At 41.8% G+C, this 15,783-nt stretch overlaps 1 long non-coding RNA gene across 1 annotated transcript; it reads left to right on the top strand.

Annotated features, from left to right (window-relative positions):
• The first annotated feature begins 2,551 nt into the window (after window positions 1–2,551).
• Window positions 2,552–8,154, top strand: LOC114677453 (uncharacterized). Its single transcript, XR_003728738.2, has 2 exons — window positions 2,552–2,981; window positions 6,020–8,154. It is a non-coding gene; the product is annotated as an uncharacterized LOC114677453 (long non-coding RNA).
• Window positions 8,155–15,783: the final 7,629 nt, after the last annotated feature.

Below are 15,783 nucleotides of genomic sequence, written 5' to 3'. Positions count from 1 at the left end.
GAACTGCCGGGCGTGGAGAGCTTCTGGGTTGGTGGACATGGGGGAGCACCTGAGGGAGGGAACCTCTGTGCCCCTTCCCCATGCCCTGCCCTGTGCATCTCTCCATCTGGTGCTCATCTGTACCCTTTACAATATCCTTGATATTAGTAGTAAACTGGTAAATGTAAGTGAACTGTTCATCGGAGTTCCATGAGATGCTTTTGCACATGAATCAAACCCGAGGCAGAAGTCGTGGGAACTCCTGATTCATGGCTGATCTGTTGGAAGTTCTGGAGGCCCAGCCTTGCAATTGGTATCATGCAGGCAGTTTTGTGGGACTGGGCCCTTAACCTGTGAACTCCCAGTAGATACTGTCAGAATTGATGTGTGGGGAAAAACCCGGACAGAACTGTTCTGTGCTGTGCTGAGAGTATAGGAGGGGAAATCAGTTTACTTTTTTTTCCTGCCAGGTAACAGAGCCTCTTCTGTTTGCTCCTGGGAGAACCTGGGATTCTCTTCTTTTAAGTCTGATGGACACAAAGGACTTCATCTACCTGGGTCCTTCCTTGTATACAGGATTTTCTGTTTGAAGGCTTTTAAGCACAATCACCATGGAAAAAAAGGACAGAAGGTTAATGTCGGGTTTCCCCAAAATATATGTTGAAGTCCTAACACCCAGCACCTCAGATGCAACCCTGTTTGGAGACAGGGCTGTACAGATGTAATTACTTGAGGTCCTGCTGGGGTAGGTGGGCCACTGGTCCGATGTGCCTGGCGTCCTTACAACAAGAGGAGAAGAGACATATGCACATGGCTGTGGAGATGCAGGCAGAGGCTGGAGCACTGCAGCCGTGAGCTAGGGAACACCAGGGATCCACAGCCATCCCAGGAGCTGGGAGAGGCAAGGAAGCTTTCTCCCCTACAGATTTCAGAGGCGGTATGGCCCTGCTGACACCTTGGTATTGGACTTCTGGCCTCTAGAACCGTGGGGGAATACATTTCTGTTGGCTTCAGCCACCCAGTTTGCAGTCCTTTGTCACAGCAGCCCTAGAAGCCAACACAATTACGGCAGGGGTTCCAGAATCTAGTAGTAATTCTGTGTTGTGCTTCACAGCAAGGCAGGGACCATCTTTGCTGATCAGCTTCTCGCTGAAACCTCCAGGCCCTCATAATCTCACTCCTGTATTCCTAGTGACAAAGCCTGCTATAGTCTGAATGCTGGTGTCCCCCGCCAGATTCATATATTGGAAACTGGTGCCCAATGTGATAGTATTAAGAGGTGGGGCTTCTGGGAAGTGATTAAGTCATAAGGACCCTTCCCTCGTGAATGGGATTAATGCCCTTATAAAGAGACTTGAGTGGGCTTCCTTGCCCTTACTGCCATATGAGGAGGCAGGAACAGGACACCATCTATGAAACCCTCACAAGACCCTTAATCTGCTGGCACCTTGACCTCGGACTTTGGAGCCTTCTGAACTCTAAGCAACACATTTCTGTTGTTTATGAACTGCCCAGTTTAAGGTATTTTGTAACAGCAGCTCAAACAGATTAAGACAGAGCCCAACCAAACACCCTCTCCTTGGCTTGCTCCACTCCTTCCTTTTGTTGCCTCTCACCTCAGTAAGGAATGGGAAGGGAGAGATGAGGGATAAACAAGCACGGTGACAGATTGGTCCTAGACCAACACGGGTGATGCATGCATCAGAGATTTCCTGGGCCTTGCTCTGACTTTGGTCTTCCAGCAGTGTGCAGACCTGCTCTGCCCCACTCTGCTCCACTGGTCTCAGTCTTCCTCTTTCATCATTGTTCACCTCACTCCCTTCTTCCCTTGTTCCCAAACCTATCCTGATGAGAAGTTTGAATTTTGTTTTAAGGAAAGACCTTCTAATGCAGTGTGGAGGGAGGGCATTCCCACGTATATACATACTCCATGCTCATTTGAAGTGATTTTGCGAATTACAAAACCACAGTAATTTTCAGGAGTAGTGGCATGTCTCAGTAGGAAATGTGGAATGGAATCACAGAAAGCTTGAGAATAAGAAAAATAAAAAGATAGGATGTGCTGACATTTGTGAAAGCCCTAAAATAATTTGGTGTCCATAGCGGGAACCTCATGATACTCATTTACATAGTATGGAAGGCTATTTGACAAAAAAAATCAAATGAGGTATAGGAATAGTAACTCATTATAAATTGGGGACAATAAAGCCAAATTCCACTGGATTTTAGAGTTATACAGATGACTCTCTAAGCCCTAAATTAGGGATATAAAAGTCCATAGGCAGCTTTGGGACTGAAAGGGGTTCAGTAAGCATCTTGCTGTATAATGGAGCAAGTCCTGACCCAGAAAAGAATCTGTACTTTGTCCCAGATGGGCTATAACTTGCTCTGTGACTACCATCACGTGTGTTCTGGCAGAGACTCCTAGGCAGGAAGAGGAGTGGGGAAGCTATGAGAGCAGAAAAGGGAAGGTGTCAGGTGTGTGCTGACTGGAGGCTGCTGGCCAGGGAAGCGGGAAGGAAGCGGGCTCTTCAGAGGTGGTGTATCCATCCTCTGTAGTTGGTTAGGGCACTTAGTTCACTCTCTCCAGTCGGGGCTGATTGCAGAGTTCTAACTTTATATGTGGTCTGGCCATTGTCCATGTGTATATTCAGTCTCTCCCAAGCTAGTCATCTGGTAAGTGACCAGCAAGCTTTAGTTACTCAATACAAAGAAACCAAACCAGCATTAGATGGGGAGGAGAGTTCTATCTGGAGATGTAACACTGTGATGGTGGAAGCAGTCCCAAAGAATGATAGCCTGTGATACCATGCTTGGGGGTGTGGTCTTCCAGTCTCATCAGAAAAAGTACAGAGCTCAGAGCAGAGAGAATCACATGGAAGCAACTCTCTCCTAGACTCTCCTAGATGTTAGGTCTCTGAGATCACAGTAATGCAGTCAGCAATGAAAGCTACCTGGTTAATTAGAGAAACCCAGCTCCATTGGTGTAAGAGAGAAGTCTGGTAAGCCTTCTTATGGAAAATTCTTTACCTATTTTCCCTTCAAATATTGTTTCTGCTCCATTCTCTCAACTTTCTCTCAAGTGGAATCTTTCCATAAATAAGTTGGAGCTTTTCATTCTTTTCTCCATTTCTTTTCACTTTTTGTCTCTATTTTCTATCTGTTCAGTTCTCTGGGTCAAAGTCTATTTTGTGTTCCCAGATGCAGTTTCGGCTCACTCGTTTTCCCTTCTGTTGTGTTTGGCTTACAGTCTAACTTGTCTGTGGTATTTTATTTTAATGGCTGAATTTGTACTTATGGTGTTTTTTCAATCTCCTTGTTCCTTTTAAAAGTAATTTTGTATTCTTATATTACACATTAAATACTTTCTTTATATATTCAAACTTTGAAAACAGATCCACTTAAAATATTTTTCACATTCCCTTATTTTTGTGTTCCTGGGGGTGAGCTACCCCCAACTCTCAGCTTTATTTGGGGAACTCGGTTTCAGCTTCTCATCACACACAGGCTTGAGGCCACAAATTCTGTTTCTCCTCGAGTACTAAACTCCAGTGCCAAGGGATTCACTGCACCCCATGGGCTCAAATCATGTTGAAACTCAAAAGCCACCTCTCTGCTTTCAGTTTCCTTTTATGACTTTATGACTGTAGCACCTTTCTTGCTTTTGAGCTCTCTTTCCCACAATGGTTCTATTCAGCATTTCTCTGTGGGAGGAGCAGCAAGGTCTGCTCAGTCTCACATGTTAACCAGTGTCAATGAATATTTGTAATGCACCGACTGTATGCCCACTTGGGCTAGGCACTGATGATACAGAAGTAAACGAGGCATGGGCTTTTACCTCAAGAAACTTATAGTCCAAAGGACCAGACAGACAAATGAACCAATATTTATAATAAAATAAAAGATGTGCGATGGTACAAGTATTGCAGGTTTTATGGAAGTCCCAAGGAGGGGCATCTGACTCAGGCTTAAGGGGGAGTAAGGGGAAGTCAGCAAAGAAAATGCATGTTCTTCCAAATAAAGATCTTATTGGAACAAATGAATGAGAAAGGGCATTTTTGTGGGGAAAGTATTTTGGCTTTATTTTCTTTTTAAATCTTTGTGTAGGCCCCAAACCCACAGTTGCACACAGACATCCTTGTCTCCCTACTTCTCATAGGATGGGACTTTTGTTACCTATGTGTTTCCTTTCAGCATCAAAGATATTATCTGGTGAATCATTCATTCAGCAAACATCATACAAACAGTTATTAGGTTGGCTTCCCAAAAGGCTAATTTTACTACTGGGATATAGGTTATACCCTGGAAGACTTTCAATCATTGCCAACTGCCATTGTAAATATTTATTAGAAGTTTGTTCCCAGTATCTTAGGAAGCTTTATTCTGTTGTTTTTGTTTTCCTTTATACATTAACATGGATAAAGAAATATCCATGTTATGTGCCATGCACATATTTTTTGGCAAGGTATAAAAATTAGGCTTGGCACGGTAGGTCATGCCTGAGCAACATGGTGAGACCCTGTCTCTACAAAAATAAAAAAAAATTAGCTTGGCATGGTGGCTCACATCCGTAGTCCCAACTATTTGGGAGGCTGAGGTGGGAGGATTGCTTGACCCCAGGAGGTCGAGGCTGCAGTCAGCTCTTGACTGCACCATTGCACTCCAGCCTGGGTGGCAAAGTGAGACCCTGTCTCAAAAAATAAAATAAAATAACAAAATAAAATAAAAATTGTTTTTTAATATATATTGAGGATAAAGGATCTGGAATGGAAGAAATATATTGAACTATCTGTAGGACCATAAGATGTTTAAGCTGGATGTTACCTTGTTGAAAATGAGGTAAATCTAGGTGAAACCAGGGTTTCTTACCCTTAGTATGATTGAAATTTTGAGTCAGATAATTCTTTGTTGTTGAGGGGCTTTTCTGTGCATTGTAGGATGTTGAGCAGTGTCTCTGGTCTCTATTGACTAGGTGCCCATAGTCATGAGTTGCTGCATGTCCCCAGATGAGAACTGCTGGTCCAGATTCCTTATTATAGAGCTAAGAAATGAAGGTTCAGAAAGGGAGGGTGATATGGCTTAGACAGCCAGTGAGAATCAGAATTTGGACCAGCACCTCTGGGTTCCTGACTTTATAAGGCTCTTCTCACAAAAATGAACTGCAACAAAACCTGCTGGCTAATATTAGCCTCTCAATCCCATTTGCATCAGAGCCCTGGGCTCAGACCCTCAGAATAATGTAGCTTCTATTGAAGAACTCAAATTTGGCAAGCTTGTCCTGTTTGAGTTGTCTCCAATTCACTTAAGAACCAGGATTTTTGTGAAATTTCAATGACAGTCATTGAGTTGATTCTGAGTGACCAAAATGTTCCTTCCAAACTCACACTTTCTTTTTGAACAAGTGTCTGTTTCTCTTTCCGTCTGCTTGTGAAGAAACAAATCCTTTGAGTCAGTCCCAGAGGATTATTTTAAATATGTGAATTGATTTTTTTCCACGGTACTAATGATTGAGTGACTGCATGCTTGCCAAACAGTAAATAAATCCGTGCATAGCTTTTGTTCATTTGATAATTGGGTGTAATATATGCAAAGTTAAAGTTCACTTCATGAAAACATCCGGTTTTAGTTGAGGTCTTTTCTTCTGGTCAGTGAACCCAAAGGCCTAGGGAAAAAAATCAATTCACATGTTTGAAACACTGTGGTCCTGCCATTTGCCTCTCATTCATCATGTTGACAAACAAGTGTAAGGGAGAACAGAGGGTGAATGAGACCAGGCTCCAGAATGTTCCTCCTCGGGGAGCGTACCACTGCGGGCGCAGCCCTCTCTGGTTGGCAAGAGGCTCCCTCACCTCCAGGTTGCCCAGGGTCATTTGGCAGGCCTGGGTTGGATTCTGACACTTTGCAGAGCTGTTGTCACCGAGACCAGCAGCTTGTGGTTGGGAAAGACCACCTGAGCCAGCAAGTGGTAAGTGACATTCAAGCTAAGCTCAATTTATGTCAGTATGCCGGTGACGAAATTCACAACTCGATTCTCCCTCAGGGCTGCTGAGTGTCTGATGGGACAAATCCTTCCAACGGCCGCAGCAGGTGCTTCTTCTAGCCCTGTGTTGCAACGACCTGCAGCTCCTGGGGATAACTCAGGAACGCTGCTGACGCCATCAGGAGGCTCAACACCCTCACCCGCTTACGCTACGACCAGCAAAAGCAAACCCCACAGCTGCCTGCCAGCCGGGAAGAAGGACTATGTTTCCATGTTGTGAATCTCCTCATTGTAGCCAGATGATGAATTTGCTGCTGGCTTTGTGCGAAACTGAGAAATACCCAGCGTCCAACTGAGGGCCGGGGAGGTAACAAAATCAAACTGATGAATTAAAGAAATATTGCCTGGTCAGGATGCCTGGAGGCCTCAGAGTTCTGATCTTTCTTCTGAGTTACTACATCTTCTGGACTGTTCCTAGGGTGGTGTTTGTGATAAATTGGTTTGCCCAGTAAAACTGTCACCCAGTCAAGGTAAGCCCTACCTCCTGCGCTTTCTCACGCAGTGGCGTGGAGCGTGGTCGGGAAGAAAGGGCATTTGACAGCAAGTCGAAAACTTTGGATTTCATTCGTGGCTGTGATGTAGGAGTTGGAGTCAGTGGCTCAGTGTTGGGAGCGTCTCATTTCTCTCCGACTCCATAGGCTGTGACATCACCCACAGCTTTGATTTGCGTGTCCAAACTCATCCCTGCACTTTCTCTTCAGAATCTGGCTAACACTTCAAGTTCCTCACCAGCTTCCAGAACTATGGTTAGCTCAGACTCAGTCACAGCTTCCCCAAACTGTCATCCTACTGTTTTTATCTTACGGTTGAAGGAACTGAATCCCAGGCAGTCTGAGCAGCCCATTTAGAATCACACCACAGATTTCCTCACCCCTGTCCCGCACCACAGAGCCTTCCCATTTTTACATGTCTTTTATATTAACACAAAACCAAAAACTCATAATGAAGGCAGTAGTGTAGAAACCTGAAAGTTATTTTGTTATAAAAGTTCACTGTGAACCAGGATTTAGAAAATGCAAACCCTCGGGTAAAATGAAGTGTTTTTGGGAGACTCACCAGCAGGATCCCTGCCCCCAATTCTGAGAATGTGACCATGAGGACAAGAGGCCCGACTGGTCACCCCAGGCCAGGCCATCTCTCTGACAGCCTGGATTTTCCCTGCATGCCCCCAGATCCATCCTAATCATGCAGCTCAGGCGCTGAGAGCTACTGATCAGATGTCGGCAGGTCATCTAAATCCATAGGCACGGAGCAGCCGCTCTACTTTGCCTGGCAGAGCTGCAGCTGGCACCTGCAGACACCACCCAAGAGACATTTCTGCAGTGGCTGAAGTGTCCGGAATCTCTACTCCTGGAGCAGTGGCGAGTGAGCACAGGTGGCTGTGGAGACTTAAAATGGGGCTAGTGCAAGTAGGAAACTGCATTTGCAAGTTTATGTCATTCTAACTGGTTTAAAGTTTATGTGGCCACATGTGGTTAGCATCTAATGGATTGGACGACACAGTTAGAAAAGCCCCTCGCCTGGGCACTGCCAGCTGCAGGCACATTCCTAACCGAAGACGTACTGCTTGTTCCTCTGGGTATGCGGGCTGCAGTCTCAGTGTCTGCTCACCCGTGTGGACACGCCTGCCTTTGCCAGCGCATCACTCAGCTGCCCCTTCCACACACACACATGCACCCAATTCACCTTAACTTTGTGCGTCCAAGTCTTTTCTTGGCCTCACCTGCAGTCTTGATGCCCCAAGTAGAAATCTTTGCATGTTGAGTGAGGGGCCTGTGGGCAGCAAACCGCATTCTCCTTACTCTGCGATCTTCAAGGAGTCACCCCTGCCACTCTTCTCCCTCTGACCTCAGCGAGAGCACCGCTCAGCAATTTGCCTAACTGAGAATCCACAGCTCCCCGGTCCTGTCTGGCTCCCTGCCTTGGAAGCAATGTTCTCACATCTTCCTCCACCCAGGCAGCTGCTGGCATCTCCACAGCTCCCTCTCTCCGCGGCTGAAGTCAGGGCCCACAGATGGTGCCCCCATTTTCCTCCGCAGCTCGGCTTACCGCATTTACAGGGGTGGCAGAAGCCAGTGAGAATGAATATTAAATTACCTAAGGCAGAACTTCTCAAAATACACTCCTCAAAACACGTTGTTGTTGTTGTTGTTGTTGTTGTTTTTCCCACAAACTGGGTCCATTTTCGCTCAGCGAAAACCACACTCTCACTTTCCTTTCTGTGAATTACCAGGAAAGAGCTCCATTTTACTTTTTTTTTTTTTTTTTTTTTCTGTCAAACATTTTCTTCTTAAACTTTTTGGCTACTACATGTTTTCAAACAGACGGCTAATCCGGTAGCAAATGAACTGGGTTTTTCTGAGCCTTGACATATGCCTGTCAACAGCCTTTTTCTTTTTTTAAAAAATTAAACCCAGATTTTTGTACAAAACCAATAAATACCGTGTCCAACTGAAGGCTGGGGTGGTGGCAACAAAATCAAGCTGATGAATTAAAGAAATATTGCCTGGTCAGGATGCCTGGAGGCCTCAGAGTTCTGATCTTTCTTCTGAGTTGCTTCATCTTCTGGACGGCTCCCAGGGTGGTGTTTGTGATAAGTTGGTTTGCCCAGTAAAACTGTCACCCAATGAAGGTAAGCCCTACCTCCTGTCCTTTCTCATGCAGTGGTGTGGAGCGTGGTGGGGAATAAAGGGCGTTCGACAGCAAGTTGAAACAAACTCTGGATTTCATTCATGGCTCAGACACTGCTCTTTGAAAGGAGTTTTGAAGCAAGCTTGCAAACAGTTACACCTGAACTCTCAGTTAAGAGCAATTCCACACGAGGTCAGGAGATCGAGACCATCCTGGCTAACACGGTGAAACCCCGTCTCTACTAAAAAATACAAAAAACTAGCCGGGCGAGGTGGCGGCGCCTGTAGTCCCAGCTACTCGGGAGGCTGAGGCAGGAGAATGGCGTGAACCCGGGAGGCGGAGCTTGCAGTGAGCTGAGATCCGGCCACTGCACTCCAGCCTGGGTGACAGAGCGAGACTCCGTCTCAAAAAAAAAAAAAAAAAAAAAAAGAGCAATTCCATTCTTCCAGTTGCTTGGGCCAAAAACTTCCATATCAGTCTTGACTCATATTTCTCTCACACACGTACAGTCTGTCAGCTCCACCTCCACCATATGTGGAGAGCGGGATGCCGTTCCTACCTCCCGTGCCAACCCCCTGGTCCAAGCGACCATGGCCTCTCAGCAGGGTGAACGCAAGAGACCCTTCTCTGGTCTCCTTGTATCACCCTTGAGTTTTAAAATCTATTTCCCACCCAGCAGCCAAAGAACCCCATTCCTCCTCTGTGGTTCTCCTCCTCACTCAGGAATAAGCCCTGCGTGATCTAGAGCCCCTTCCCAGCCTCTCCCTGCACATGCATCTTACCCTAGCTGCCCCTTCCCCCTTCCTCACCCCTCCCCCGCCTCTTTCCTGTCGTCCAGCACGCTCTGCTCCGCCTTGGTGAGCACTTGCTGTTCCCTCTGCCAGAACACTTTGTTCCCAGCATCTTCACAGCCCAATCCCTCACTTCCTCCATATGCTGGCCTTCCTAAACATTTTATCTGAAGTTCCAGCATCCTCTTGCACCAACACATAATACAGACACACATTCCTGGCTTTAGTGTTCCTTGCTAACATTTCTCTCTTGAAAGCGTATCTTATGCAGTTACTCTGTTTATTTCCAATCTCCTGCGTAAGAATGTAGCTTCCTGAGGACAAAGATTTGGGTCTCTTTTGTTCACTGCTGTGACCTCGCTGTCCAGAAGAGTTAGGTCTAGTCCTCTGTAGACAGTCGGGAAAAGTTAAGTGACTTCATGAAAGCGTCTTCTTCACAGCAGTACCCACATTCTGTATTGTGGTGTCAACACTGGCTCACTTTGAAATGACTGGCCTCTAATGTAGAGACAACCCAACCTTCAACACAGTCACTGCCTGACTCTTCAAAAGCCCTGTAACCACTGAGGTAGGTTATTAAACTTAGTATCATAGGACTTTTAAAAAAATAGCAACAATTTTGAGGTATAACTGGTGTACAATAAACTGCATACCATTTAAGAGTAAAGTTTGATAAACATTGATGTGTATGCATCATTAGCACATGAAATATAATGAATATGCCCATTATCCCCTCAGATTTCCTCATGCTCTTTTCAATTCTTTCCTCTTGCCTCCTACTTTTTTCTACAACTACAACTATTGATCTGTTCTCTGTCACTATAGATTCGCTTGCATTTTCTAGAGTTTTAAGTAGATGAAATCATGCATTACGTACTTTTTCCCCAGGTTCATTCACTCAGCATAGTTATTTTGAGAAGCATCGACGTCACTGTGTGCATCAGAATCCATTTCTTTTTACTGCTCAGTAGCATTCCACATTTATCCAGTCATCTGTTTATAGGCATTTGGGTTAGTTCCAGTTTGGAGCTATTACTAATCAAGCTGCTGTAAACATTAGCATACAAGTCTTTGCATGGGCATCTGCTTTCATTTCTTTGTGTAAATACTTGGGAGTGAAAATGGTTGAGTCATATGATGGGTACATGTTTAGCTTTTTAAGAAACTGCCAAACTGTTTTAAAAATGGTCATGTCATTTTGCACTCCTGCCAACAGCAAATGAGAGTTCCTGTTCCTCCACGTCCTTGCCAACACTTAGTATGGTCGGTCTCTTTAATTTTAGTCATTCAAGTGGCTGTGTAGTAGTCTCTCACGGTGCTTTTTATTTGCATTTCTCTAATGATTAACAACTTTTTTTTTTTTTTTTTTTTTTTTTTAGTAGAGACGGGGTTTCACCGTGTTAGCCAGGATGGTCTCGATCTCCTGACCTCGTGATCCGCCCGTCTCGGCCTCCCAAAGTGCTGGGATTACAGGCGTGAGCCACCGCGCCCGGCCAACGATTAACAACTTTTTAAGGTATAATTGCCATGTATTAAATTGCACATGATTACAATATACAATTTAATCTCGTACATCTTTTTGTTTACTTGCCATCCCTATATCTTCTTTCATAAAGTATGTGTTCAAATCTTTTTTCCATCTTTTATTGTTCATTTTTTATTGTTGAGTTTTGAAAGCTCTATGTATATTCTGGATGCAAGTCCTTTATCAGCTATATAATTTTCAGTGTTTTCTTCCAGTCTGTGTTTAATATTCTCATTCCTCTAAGAGCATCTTTTAAGAATCAAAAATGCTTATTTCTAATAAAGTCCAATTTATCAATTTGTTCTTTTATGGATGGTGACTTTGATGTCATATTAAGAAATATTTGCTTACCCCAAGATTGTAAAGATTTCTCTTATGATTTCTGCTATAAGTTTTATAGTATTCAGTTTTGGTCATGTATATATTTATATTCTGTATGATGTACATACATTAAATTTATGACTCATTTGAGCTAATTTTTTTATCTGATGTGAGGTATGTATAAAGTTAACTTTTTGGCATATGGGTATATCCTATAGTTTTAGCAGTATTTGTTGAAAAGGCTATGCTTTCTCCACTGAAATGCCTTTGCACTTTCGTCCAAATTATTTGTTCATATACATGGATCTATTCTGGGACTCTCTTTTCTTGCATTGATCTATTTGGCTGTCTTTATACTAATACCATACTGATTTGATTACTGTAGCTTTATAATAATCCTTGAAACCAAGCTGTGATGGCACTCCAACAAAGTCATTTTGTCTATTTTAGGTCTTTTGCATTTCTTTTTCTTTGTTTTTTTTTTTTTTTTTGAGATGGAGTTTCACTCTGTTGCCCAGGCTAGAGTGCAGTAATGTGATCTAGGCTCACTGCAAGCTCCACCTCCCGGGTTCACACCATTCTCCTTCCTCAGCCTCACAAGTAGCTGGGACTACAGACGCCTGTCACCACGCCCAGTTAATTTTTTGTATTTTTAGTAGAGACGGGGTTTCACCATGTTAGCCTGGATGGTGTCAATCTCCTGACCTCGTGATCCACCCACCTTGGCCTCCCAAAGTGCTGGGATTACAGCCGTGAGCCACCGCGCCCGGCCAGGTCCTTTGCATTTCTGTAAGAATTTTAGAATTGGCTTGTAGAATTAAATTCTACAAAAAAGGCTTCTGGAATTTTGACATAGATTGTGTAGAATCTATAGAACAATTTAGTGAGTTAACATTTTAGCAACACTGAGTCTTCTGTATGACATATCTTTCTGTTTATAGGTCTTCTTAATTTTTCTTGTTCCTCTTCTGTAGGTATTCAATGTAGAGGCCTTGGATATCTTTTGTAAATACTTTTCCCTAATAATTTATTATTTTTGTTGCTATTTAATTTCAATTATTGACTGTTGCCAGTATATAAATAAACAATTTTTGCATATTTATTCTGTATCCTACAACTATAATAAATTACTAGTTTTAGTAGTTTTTGTTGCTGTTTTTGATGTCAGATGCCATCAGATAATTCTAAATAGACAATTAAGTCAAGTTATCTTCAAATAAAGGAAAATTACTTTTCCCTTTCCAGTTTAGATATTTTTTCCTTTTTCTTGCCTGAGTGAACTGTATAAAATCTCCAGTACATTTTTAAATAGAAGTGGAGAGAGTGAACATCTTGTTCTGTTACCAATCTTGAAGGAAAACAATTAGTTTTTCACCATTAATTATAATGATAACTGTAGGTTATTCACAGATCCTTATTATCAGATTGAGGAAATTCTAATCTTAGTTTGCTGAGAGTTTTTTTAAATCACAAATAGATGTTGGATTTTGTTGAATGATTTTCTGCATCTATCAAGATTATCATATGGTTTTTCAATTTTAATTTGTTAACATGATAAATTTTATTGATTAATTTTTAAATATTAAATCAACCATGCACTCCTTGAAGAAATCCCACTTGGTTTTGACGTATTTTCTATTTGAAATTTTTTTTTGATTTAGTTATTAATATTTTGTTTAGAATTTTTACATCTTCTGTAATGTCTAAGTAGCTATTAATTCATACCTGGTATATTTTTCATCTAACAGTTTATAGTTTTTTTCTCTAGAAGTTTGATTTGGATCCACTTAACTTCTTGAACAACTAGAATGTAGTTATATAGTTATAATAACTGTTTTATGTCTTTATCTGCTAATTCAAACATTTGTATCAGTTCTGGATCACCTTTGATTGGTTGAGTTTTCTCCTCAGTGTAGACACTTTCGTGTTTCTTTGCATGCTTGGTGAATTTTACTTTGGTCCTGAGTATTTTTATATATCTACGAATATTCTTGAGCTTTGTTCTAGAAGGCAGCCAAATTACTTGGAAAAATTTGATCCTTTTGGGTCTTGCTTTAAAGAATCTTTACTTGGAAAAGAGCAGTTTTTCGTCACAAGGTAACTATTACACATTAATGTGTCATTAGATAGGGCACTCAAAGTAGTCTTTGAGTGGAAAGACTACTTTGAGTGCCCTATCTAATGACACATTAATCCTGATGCTTTTCTCTCTCAGTGATGGGAAGAGGCTCTTTATCTGGTCATGGTACTCTTCTCTAATCCTCTATGACACTTCCTTCCCCAGCCTCACATAGTTTCCTTACATGCATGTGCTTATCAACACTCTGCTAAATTCTTTAGGGACATGTTCCACGATTCTCAGAAATCCTCTCCTCATGCAACTCTTTTCCTCTCTGGCACTTTAATCTGCAAATTCTAGGCAGCGTGGTCTCCCAGAGTCTCAGCTGTATTTACTTACAGGGCTCTCTTTATCTAGGGAGTTCACTGGGTGCCACCTGAATTCTCTTTTCCTCCACCATGGACTGGAAACTTTCTCATGGCAGTAAGCTGGAGTAATCACAGGGCTCATCTTGTTCATTTCCCATCTCTCAGGATTACTGTCCTTTATTGCCTAACGTCCGGTGTCTTGAAAACTACTGTGATTTTTTTTTTAATGGTTTTTATGATTGTTTCAGATAGGAGGATAAATCTGGTCTCTGTTATTCCATCTTGATCAGAAGCAGAAGTTGTAATTGGATGAATTTTTGTTTCCTTCTAACAAACATGTATGTATGTGGCTATGCTTTTACGTTGCACATGTACAATGGACATTTTCTCTAAGTAAAATCGATCCTTGTTTTTGTACTGGAACTAAATAGATGACTAATTCATGGGTTTTGTTTGTTAGGTAAATCATACCTGCCAGGTACTGAAGATGATAGAGAATTCCTACCCTTGTTTATCTACCTATCATAAATGTGCGTTCACAGATCTCTTTTCCCATCAAGAGAGTATATCTCTTTTTCAGTGGGATTCTTCTTTGCTGCTATCAAGGTTCCACTTGGAATTTAGTTAAGCTTACTCAGTAAAATTCCAGCTTTTGCTTCCCTTAGAATTTTACAGACTGACTTCTCCTTAAGGGACTATATCACATTTCTTTTCCAGTGTTAAAAATCTAAGCCTAAAGTAATACAACTTCTAAAAAAAATACTTGGCAGGATGAGGTCCTTAGGCATGGAAATATTTAGACATTTTAAACAGATATTCAACAATGCTCTACGTATTTGGTAGAATTTCCACACCAGGTATCTTCCCATGTCACTAGCCCATGGGCACAAGAGGTCATGAAAGAGGAACGGACGTAGGAAAACCTACATCAACACAGAAATAGCCTGTTCTTTGCCAGAATGGAGAACAAGGCAAAGCTGGTACTTTTAGAAAGCTGAAAATTTGTGCCAATGATTTTTTTTTCCTAGCTTATTTTTGGCTTTTTGATTTTAAGGAGTTTTGACCTACAAAGATGCTCGATATTTAAATAGACAGATATTTTGTTTTATTTCTTCCATTGCTTTTATACTTTGGCATCCTCCTTACTGAGATGAGATAAAGTTTTCAAAAACATTGTATGGAATTCTTTTCTATGTATCATTACTTAATTCATATGGAATTTATTAAGGGCATGAGAAAAAAATAATATTTTTTCTGAAATGAAAGACAATTCTTTCAGACCATTACTTTAAAAAATCCCCATTGGCCGGGCGCATTGGCTCATGCCTGTAATCCCAGCACTTTGGGAGGCCGAGGCGGGCAGATCACGAGGTCAAGAGATCAAGATCATTCTGGCCAACATGTTGAAATCCCATCTCTACTAAAAGTACAAAAATTAGCTAGGCATTGTGGCACATGCCTGTTCTTCCAGTTACTCAGGAGGCTGAGGCAGGAGAATCGCTTGAATACAGGAGGCGGAGGTTGCAGTGAGCAGAGATTGCACCACTGCACTCCAGCCTGGCGACAGAGCAAGACTCCATCTCAAAAAAAAAAAAAAAATCCCCATTGATTGGTGATGCCACTTCTATAAAACATGTCCTTTTGGTGTATATTACGTTTTGTTTATGGGTTCTCAGCTCTGTTCTGTTTTTTTTTGTTTGTTTTTTTTTTTTCCTGGCTCATTTTACTTCCCTATAATGCTAATTGAAATTATTTAAACTTTAAAATATCTTTCCAAATTTAATAGAAAAACTCTCCTGTAGAAAAAATTAATACACTTCCTATTCACTAACTATTCTTATTTATCCTATTTTCCACATAAACTTTATGTTAACTTTTTTAACTTAAAAAAAAATTTTCTTTGGGATTAAATGGTATACCTCAATTATTTAGAGAAGTATTGCTATTTTTATGGTACTTTAATCTTCCCAATCTTTTTATGCAGAAACATTTTGACTTTATTTCAATTTAAATTATTTTAATATTTCAATTTATGCAACTCAGTAAACGCACGTCGTGTTTGTATGTGT

This window comes from Macaca mulatta, chromosome 4, assembly GCF_049350105.2.
Source record: "Macaca mulatta isolate MMU2019108-1 chromosome 4, T2T-MMU8v2.0, whole genome shotgun sequence".
Classification (NCBI taxonomy): Eukaryota; Metazoa; Chordata; class Mammalia; order Primates; family Cercopithecidae; genus Macaca; species Macaca mulatta.
Note: the sequence above shows the minus strand (reverse complement) of the source record. Positions and strands in the feature narration are given on the sequence as shown.